The following is a 10,358-nucleotide window of genomic DNA, read 5'->3' on the forward strand; positions in this document are numbered from 1 at the left end:
TGTGCTTGTGCTGTGCAGAGCTGCAGGCAAAAATAGTAGAACAGAATCTCAAAAACCTAGAAGACAATGCTAAGAGGTTTTCTGTTATCCTTTGGTCATGAAAATATCTATTAGTTTTTGATTAGGGAGTTTCAGTTTAGTTCTGTTTCTGTATGTGTTTGCTTTGGTGGAAGAGTAGGGGGTTAGATAACTTCATATGATTTAGGAAAGAAAACAGAAATTAGAGGAGATGTTAAAAAACATAATAAGATATGCCCAGCCAGCATGGCTTAGTAGTTGAGTGTTGACCTATGTACCAGAAGGTCACTGTTTAATTCCTGGTCATGGCATAGGCCTGGATGGCAGGCTCATTCCGTGTGGGGCATGCAGGAGGCAGCTAATCAATGATTCTCTCTCATCATTGATGTTTTCACCTCTCTCTCCCTCTCCATGCTTCTCTGAAAGCAATAAAAATATATTAACATGTATATAACACAAGATACGCTGAAAAAGTAAAGAAAATTTTAGTTTTACTGTAACAGTACAGAGGTCTTTTGTTTTAATTTTTTACACCTATATTTTCGTGAATTTGTAGGGAATGGGTTCAAGCAGTTCTGGCTCCTTCCCATTGGTCCTCACAAAGTGTGCTTCTCTGGGTGGAACAGGCTGGCATATGACATGAACCCATGTACCTTTCTCTATGGCTTATTTTTCTGATCATTTTCCTTCACACACTTCAGGAAGCTGTCTCAGTTTTTAGAGTGCATAATATGCTCAACATGTACATTAATTCTCTTGGCAAGAATCTTGCCCTTAACTGTTTTGTCTACAGCAATGCCATCACATGCCGGGTGACACTGTAGACCCTTCCAGTTTTGCCATGTAATGTCTGTGAGGCCTTTCTTTTTGAGCAGTGCCCGTTCCCTCGATGTCTACAGTGTCACCTTTCTTGTAGATTGCCATGTACTAGGACGTGGCCAAGGAAACAACTCCATGCTTTCCAAAAGGCCTACAGAACATACAGTGGGTGCCTCTCCTATTTCCCTTTGTGTTAGTCATTTTGGCGAGTCATTGGAAGAGGGCAATGCTGGCCAAAAAGAAAAAACAAACATTTTAATAAAAAAATAATTGAATATTTCAGGCAAATTTACCATCTAAGTAGACTCTCGGCCTTATGAGAGACTTCATGGCAACAGAAATACTCATCACATCCAACTCTGCCTGAACTTCCATCCATTAATTATCCCCACTCTTCTCAGTAGTGTCAACTCTTTTCTTTCATCTGGCATCTTTCCCTTGATCTATAAACAGGCTCAAGTCTCTCCCATTTTAGGAAGCAGTACTTCCTCAACGCTGCCTCCAGTCTAGCACCTTCTCTTTTTTACATGTTTCATAGTAGCTTAACTTCTAGAATTAGCAATCTATATAAATTGTCTCTGCTTTCTACTATTTAGTTCTTACCCTTATTGATGACTATCCCTCCACTATTGCTATTCTAAAGTGAGCTTTTACTTTGCTAATTTTATTAGTCAGTACTCCTAGATACAAATAACTGAAAAGTCAATTCAAGCTGGGTTAAAGAAAAGTTATTTGTATCATTATGGTCATTATTATTATCTAGCTCATTTACCTAAAAGAGTTTGTAGAGCTAACTTCAGGTCCAATTAACCCAGGACTCACTGTCACATTTCTGACTCTGTTTCCCTCTATTATGGCTTTCTTTCTTGGCCAGTCCCTGCTTTATGGTGGCAAAGGTGACATGGACCTCTAGACTCATATTCTCAATGCTCTAAATCTAGGGGGCGGGGGAGAGAATAGGGGAGGCCCAGGAGAGAAAGTTTGTTTTATTAGATATCCCATGTAACTTTCAGGGTTAACTTTGGTAGACTCAGAGTAAGTTACAAACCCACTGCTAAATCAAGCAGTCCCAGGGGCTGCAACATTATGATAGATTAAGACCTATATTATATTAACTTTAGAAGCAAACATGACTTTAAATTTCAGCTCTGATAGTGTTTATTAATAGTAAAAATATAACTACACTTTATAGGTAACATCTTTTCATCATAACTACCATGTAAGTTACATGTTAGACACTATGAGGATGATAGCTGCTCAAAGAATTTAAGTAATTGGTTCAACTCTAGAAATTAACAAAAAAGATCTAGGGTCTGAATGCAAGTTTGGTTGGTTTCAAAATTATGATCTGTCCACTACATATGCTGAGATGCTGTACCTAAAGCACTCATCACAGAGCTGGCACAGGCTTAGCTAAAGTGGTTCCTTTTCTTTTCTCTGCATGTGCTATTCTGATCACATCACAACTCTTGAATATTTTGTCTTAAAGGACCTGCCATCACCTGCCCCCCACCTACTTTAGTACTTTCATCTCTAACCATTTTCCCCCAGGTCCTTCTGAATCATTGGTCATTCCTTCAACATACCAGGTCCCCCTATTTGTTTGAAATTTGCAATATAAAATACATTCATTTCTGTCTGGCTTTCTCTCCCCATGGCAAATTATTCATTTTTCAGTCTAACCTCAAGCATATACTTTCTTCTGTGTTCCCCTGCAGTCCATGCACACTCCTTTTGTGGAAATCATTTAATTATATTGTAATAGTTCCCATATGATCTCCCATTATGCTGTGAAATAATCAAGCCAAGGTCATGGTTCAGCTCATTTTTTTTTTTCTTATCCCCAGTGACACAGTGAAGGCGCTATACCAATGTTTATTGAGTGAATACATGTAGATGCAAAGAAATTATTTCCTTTCTCCCAGATTGGCTCAAACTCCCTTTCCCAGCATAAACTTTGTTAGACACAAGAAAAACAAACCCCCCTTTCCTTCCACCCAGTTGATATTGATATAACTTCCTTAAGTAATCTTCATTTTGTGCTCATTCCTCTAATCTATCACTGGAGCTACAGCTTTAGTCTCGGTCTTCATTATGGCCAGGATTATTGAAAGAGTCTCTCTTGCTTCTACATGGACTTCTTTACAAACCTTCTTCTATATGGATGCAAGGATGATATTACTAAAATAAATTTTAAAAATCCCTTTATAAGTTTCTATTCTCTTTAACGCAAACTTGAGACTTTTTAAATGACAAAGCTTTTCAAAACTGCCTTTGTCTACCTCTTTGGTGCCTTTCTCTTTATTATCCCCACATTCACGTCTTATATCTCAGCCATACCAAAACTACTTAAGCCACCCTGCATGCATCTACCATGTCAAGTCTCTTCATTTTTCTTATGCTACTCCTTTATCTGGAACATTCCCTCACTATGTCCACTGGGCAAGTACAAGCTCAAATCATCATAACCATCATTTTATCTGTGAAGATTTGCCAGATAACCCTACATACAAATAATTGCCTCCTTCCTTTTCCCTAGAGGTATATATTTTTATTTAAAAAAAAAACTATAAACCTTTAATGCAACTCTTGTACTTATTTATTTTATTTTTCCCACTCAATGCTGAACCCCTTGATAACAGGGACTGTGTCTTATTCATCTCTTGTTCCCTGGCACTTAGCCCAGTGCTAAGAACATAAATATTTGGTGGTTCAACTGAAGAAAAATAAAAGGAAGAAAAGACAAAAATATAGAAAGAAATATATTCTTTCACTTTAGTTTCATGCCTCTGAGATGCAAATCCCTAGAGAGAAAAATATCTGAAAGGATAAAAAAGAGAAGACTCTTATCTAAATCAAAATTGCTTTTGCAACAAGAGCATCTGTTGCAATATAGTGAAGTATATATGTGCATGGATTATTTGGTTTGGAGTTTTCTCTTGCAAAATTTTAATTCTCCCAGAAACAGTTTTTCCTTTAACTTACTTAGAAAAAACCATTGACAATTGCTGGGAAATAAAATCAAGAAGTTTAAATTCTTATTCTGAGTGATAACAAATTTTTTAAAAATAAATGAACTATTTTTGTTAAGTATATATTTTCCTCCCCTTGATTTCTAATGAAAAACAGGTACAAACTTATCAAAAACATTTGTCTTAAATACAATAGATACTCATTTATTTTACTATTTCTTCAATTTATATTTTGTTTCTAAAGCTAGTATGTGCTTATTCAATGAATTTTTATCTTTCTTAGTTTTACTTCTCTCTTCTTCCCTTTTCTTCAAAATATCTGAACAAGTAATTTTACAAATACTTCCAATTTCTGCCTACCAAATATTTAATGCCTTGCTATCAGTATAAAGTTTGATACCCTTTTCTACTGAAATTCCACCAGCAAAACAAATAAGAAACTTTCCATAGTACTTATTGAAAAATCATTATTGTGGACGATTTATGAAATTCTTGCTAATGACCCTCAACTCAACAAGTTGTATGGCTTTTCCCCCTTGTTTTTCAAATATTTTTATTGTATTTAACACTATTGAACTTATTTTCTAGAAAATTTTTGTTCTTTAGCATCAGTGATGCTGCTTTCTTGGTTGATGACAGACTGTCCATGATTGCTAATTGGGAGAATGCCTTTGAGCACTGACTCCATTCCTCTGGGCCTGAAGAATTTAATTTGACCATTGATGCTAAACCAAGAATCCCAGGGATCAGAGAGACAAAGGTATGTTAAATTCTGTTGAGTGGTTTGACAAGGAAGTAGAGCTCCCTACTCAGATACTGAACCTTAAAGCACCAAAAGGTCACTCAGATATTTGGGGACTGAACAAACTTTATCCTTTTATTCTGCTTTATTCTCTCTTGTAGTCTTTTTGTTGTTGTTGTTGTGGAATGAGAGATCACGAGGAAACCATGTAAATTTACTATTTCTCATTTGAAATAATCATGATACTCCTTAGAAGCAAAATTAAATCAGTTTTATATATTTCTATATATTTTTAAAAGAAAACCCTCTAAAACAAAGCATATGTATTACATGTATATAAACATATATAAATGCATAAATTATTATTTGTGGACCTATAGCATTCATCAAAATACATATTTTAAAACACATTAGATTTTGTTTTTTTGAGTTAATTTTTGAAACAATCAACCAAAGATATATGATATCTATGTTACACACACACACACACACACACACACACACACACACATCTATATATGCCAAATGATTTTAGGATAGTTTTAAAATATGAAACACAAAATATATTGAGTATTGTAGCTATAAATGGTGTTAATTATATATAAGCAATTCAGAATAGAAAATTAGAAACATTTATCTTGGGAACATTTCTAATAATTTCCAGTTCAAATTGATTTTTGCTCAAATAAACTCTTAAAATTTAAAAAACAAATATTTATCTATTTTGTTCCAATTGCTAATATATCCAATCTACTCAATTTTTTAAAATTTCAAACATAACATTTTTATTCCCTATTTGTCTCACTTCTGAACATTGGAAAAGTATCATGAAATAATTTTTTAGACCACTTGGTATTCTGTAGACTAAAAAAATCCTTTACACTAGAATTAAACATTTTGAAACTTCGTTTATGTTAAAATGATTTACCACTGAAGCTTTATGTGCTCTTATCTCCCAAATCTCCTCCAGCAAAGCAAATCCTTTGGTTTAAGCCCCGTAGTTATAAATGTACCTGTGATATTCTTTTAAAAGTGCTTTCAAACATGGTTAATCTTAAATTTTACTTTTCATGTAATTTGGCTTTGAATGCTAACAAAAGAGACTGTTTTACTTATACTGGAAGCTAATAGCTTGAAACTCCACTTATTAACTTGAATACAAATAAATAATTGTGTGTTCAATTTTACATGCTCAAAGAAAAAAATAGAGGCAGGAAGAATTACCAACTTGAAATTAGAGCTAAATTTCACATGGAAACATTGCTAGTTCTCTGTGAAAATCCACTACTAAAATGAATGTAACAACAGAACACAAATCCACACATTAATTTGAATGCTTACTGATAGGACACATTCCCAAATTATTATAGTTTTAAAGGAACCATGGGGAACACTTTATTGGCTCAGGAGTAAAAGTAATAGATAGGGCCGTTTATTATTTTGGAGCATATAGAACATAATCTGAAATTGCAGTGTTTTATGATTTCAGCAAAGACAAAGTGTGCCCTATGTGTATCTCATGGTGACTTGGAGTAGGGCCAAAGTACACAGCCCCTGGATTCTGAGAGTTAAATCATCATATACTATCAACCCGAACAACGCACAGTGAGTCAAGTCATTTGCCCTGAAAGCAATTTAGAAAGAAACTCAAGTAAGGCTGGCTAGAACAAGTCCATCACTGTTTTTAGAAAATTAAGAATGTGGGAATTTAGTTTTTCAGAGGGACTCTGAAGTATACACGTAAACAAATGCAGTGTCTAATTATTAAAAATACGTTTCTTTAATAATAAATCTGTTAGGTCTTTTAGAGGTAAGTTTTATGCCATATATTTAAAACACTTATTTCTAACTTAGCAAAAGACAACGTAAAAACCATCCAACTTAGTCAACCCTTAACTCCAAAATAAGATGAATGCTGAAAAATCTTATTTTATATTTTTAAAATACTTTATAAATTTGAATTCATCTTTAAATAGAATTCAGTCTTGTTCAGAAAGTCTGAGAAGTATTGGCTCAATAACTATATTTTTAAGTCAGTTAATGGGGAGTAAATGGAACATGCTACAAATGGCTACAAATAAGTATACCTATTAAAAAATACATGTACCTACAGCGATGAGGAATCTTGTTATTCACCAGTGAAAACCTGTTTTACAATTATATTTGACTACCACAATCATTCATGCTAAAAAACATCCAAACCAAAAGCGGACAAATATTTTCATCCTGTATTAAGCGATATTATGAAGGCCTGGACTTCATAATGAAGTGAAAAACATTTACTGGCATACCAAGTTGGTGTAAAAACAGCAATAACTTTGACAACAAAAAGCTTAGTCAATTCATAGTAACAGTCATTTTCTGCATTAAAGATGAAATCACTATTGCCTTTTAAAATCATCAGAAGATGCTGCAACCTAAAATGGTATTTCCCTTAAAATTTATACACTAGAAGGCATTTCTGGTGAGGAGAATTTAATCTATACCAACATGCATAATGGTATAAATTAGAAATATAAGGCATATTAAAATATTCAACTCTATTTAATTGCTAAAACTGTACCTCTGAAGAAGCTAAATACTACAAATATTTGTTGAAATCAGTAGAAATCTATGGTATCTACCTAGTTTAAATGAATCAACCACTAGTTAGACTCTATTTCAATTTATCTTATTTATTTGGGGGGGGAAACAAATGTGTGGGATGGTTACACAATTTATATCAATTCTTTCAAAACCACCTACTAGTGATAACCTTGGGCTTTAACCTGAGGCTTTGCCCTTTGGTAAAAAATATGCTAATTTTTACAGGCTTTTTGAGTGACAACCGCTGAGAACCACTGAGAATAAGTTTTACTTTATAATGCTGAAACTGCAAAGCAGATAGAGAAATGTGCTTCATTTATTTCAGTGACAGAATGCAAAGAGCACATAGATCTAAAGAGCTGTAGGATTTGGGCTGCAAAGACAGGCTCCTGTGCCTTTTGACAATTATACTTGAAATGAAGTATTGATACAATGTTTAGAAATGCTGTTATATTTTATAAAATACTGATTATGTGTATATAGAAAATTGTTTAAAGCCCAATTTCATAGTTCTTAAAAAATAGGGGGTAGAAATAAAAGCTAATATCCTGGAATATAAACATGGGTCCCTGTAATTTAAAGACACAGTATCACACTTCTACACATGCCTTGGTTGATGACTAGTTATGAAGCTGGAAACATTTGTTGTTAAACTATTTAACTGCCAGGTTCTTGAATTTAACTTTATTCAACATGTGATGTAAAGATAAATTAGAAATATATAGTTATTGTGTTACAATTCTCAAGAAATGGTCTGTGTGAAATGCTCTAGAAATTAAGGATAAGAAAATGGTTAATATGCTAAGACAAACACATATTGACAGCAACACTTTTAAAACAGTAGAAATACCTCCAAAAAACAAAGCATGCATTTCAGCCAAATAGATATATTTTTAGAGGATTATATTGGTGTTATGACCATATTTTCTTTAATGGTATTTGTTACAGATTTTAAACAATACATAGAAATGAACTCTTGACACTGTGAAAACTAAAATGTATACATAATTCTGGGTGAAAGTAAAGATAGATAGCTCATTCATGAGTCAAAAGGTTTAAGATTAAAATGTCAGGTCCCCTGAAACTGATCTATAATTCACAATCATATCAAAATCTCAACAAAATTTTTCTTTTTCTTTTTTATTATTATTTTTTGCTGGGATTTAACAAACATTATAAAACTTACATGGAAATATAAAGAACATGCAATAGCCAAAACAACTTGAAAAAGAACAAAATTGAAGCATTCAGACTACCTGATTTTAAAACTTATGAAGCTATGATAACCTAAAATATAATATAGTAATTTAAGTATTGCATTGGCATCAAGCAAACAAATATATCAATGGGGCAGAGTAGACTGTTCATAAATAAATGGTTTTTAACAAAGATGCAAAGGTAATTAGATTTTTCAACAAATAAGCAACATTTGAAAATCCATATGCAAGAAAATGAACTTTGATTCATATCTAGCACCATCAAAAAACGAACTCAAAATGGATCATAGACTAAAATGTAAAACCTAAAACTAGAAAATTTCTATGAGAAAATTTTGTAATCTTGGGTTATTAAAGATTCCTTTGGACACCAAAAGCCTAATCCATACAAGAACTGATAAACTGAGCTTAAAATTAGGAACTTCGCTTTTGTGACCTAATGAAGCTGACAGGTTAGGACCTGAGATCAGCAATTTTTTATTTTATTTTTTTATTTTATTTATTTTTTACAGAGAGGAAGGGAGAGAGATAGAGAGCCAGAAACGTTGATGAGAGAGAAACATCTACCAGCTGCCTCCTGCACACCCCCCACCGGGGATATGCCCACAACCAATGTACATGCCCTTGACAGGAATCGAACCCAGGACCTTTCAGTCCACAGACCGACGCTCTACCATTGAGCCAAACCGGTTTCGGCTGAGATCAGCAATTTTAAGGGGAAGATAAAAAATGAAATAATGGATGCCTAATGTAAGCTGACTACATGTGTCCTTTGTCAGAATATTCCCATAACCCAGAGATAAAAATTGAGAGGCCTTAAAAGTCTGGAGCTACTAATTGCCATGTTTCCCACCATGAGGATAAGAACAGAGGCAGAGTAAGCCAGATGTGTCTAGTGAGGCAGAGCCCTGAGCTGGAGGGAAAGCATCACCAGCAATGCTCTCCAGTTTCCCTTGTTAGTAAGGTCTAGCTGTCTTAATGTTTTTCTCAAAGTGAAGTTGCAAAAACTTTCCTGGATACGGAGAGCTTACTTTTTTTTTTTTTTTTGCTTAAGCTATTGTACTTTGAGTTATAACTTTTTAAAATTGCAAAATTTTTGTAAATTAATGAGATACTTAATATGAAAGAAAAATGCATTAACAAACATTCTCTAGGATATTAAATAACTATATAGCTATAATAATTAAAGAAGTATGAATGTAAGGGAGGAATATAAATACAGATTAATATGAGTATTCCAAGACCAGAATCATACCAAGTATTTATCAATGAGAAAGAATGAATTCTTCATAAAATGCTACCGTATCAAGTGCCTCCTTTATTGAAAAACAAGTATATCCAACATCTTCTTGAAATTTGGTACTAACATAAACTTTAGATATATTAACAATTTTACTATGAAGAAATTACTATAAAAGTACTAGAAGAAAATACAACTGAGTACTTACATTAAAATATGGCAAGTCCTTTTAAGCCTGAGGATATAGCTAAGAACAAGAAAGAAAACTTGGTTTGAATTTGAACCATTCAATTTCTAAAAGGCCAACCAAAATATAAGCTTTCACATAATAATTATTGAAAAAAGATATAAGAGCAAATGTCCTTGATATATAAATCCTTTTTTTAAATAAAAAAGGACAAATATATATAGAGAGAAATGGGCTAAGCATATGAAGAGGCAACTTCATGAATACAGGAACAATTTCACAAATAAATTAAAAGAAATCTCCAATAAACTCATGGCAAAATAGCCAAATTCATCAATAATAAAAGAATGCACTTTAAAAGGTGATACAATTTTCTACTGTGAGACTGACAAAGATAAATAAATGATTAAAGACAATATTGGTGAGGGTATAGATATTCCTACATGTCCTTTTCCTAGTGATAAATTCACATTGCTTTCTTGGAGAGCAAATCTATAACTTGAAATGTATTTAGACTCTTTGACTCAGTTCCTCAACTTTTAGGAATTTAATGGAAATAAAATATTGTGTAGGTCCC

The 10,358-nt window shown here is 33.2% G+C and overlaps 1 pseudogene across 1 annotated transcript; it reads right to left on the reverse strand.

Moving 5' to 3' along the window:
• Positions 1-552: 552 nt before the first annotated feature.
• On the reverse strand, positions 553-1,038 carry LOC311618662 (large ribosomal subunit protein eL21-like; annotated as a pseudogene). The gene has a single exon. The product of its transcript is annotated as a large ribosomal subunit protein eL21-like (transcript).
• Positions 1,039-10,358: the final 9,320 nt, after the last annotated feature.

The sequence above is a fragment of the Pipistrellus hanaki genome (genome assembly GCF_964339955.1).
Source record: "Pipistrellus hanaki genome assembly, chromosome: 3".
Taxonomy (NCBI): domain Eukaryota; kingdom Metazoa; phylum Chordata; class Mammalia; order Chiroptera; family Vespertilionidae; genus Pipistrellus; species Pipistrellus hanaki.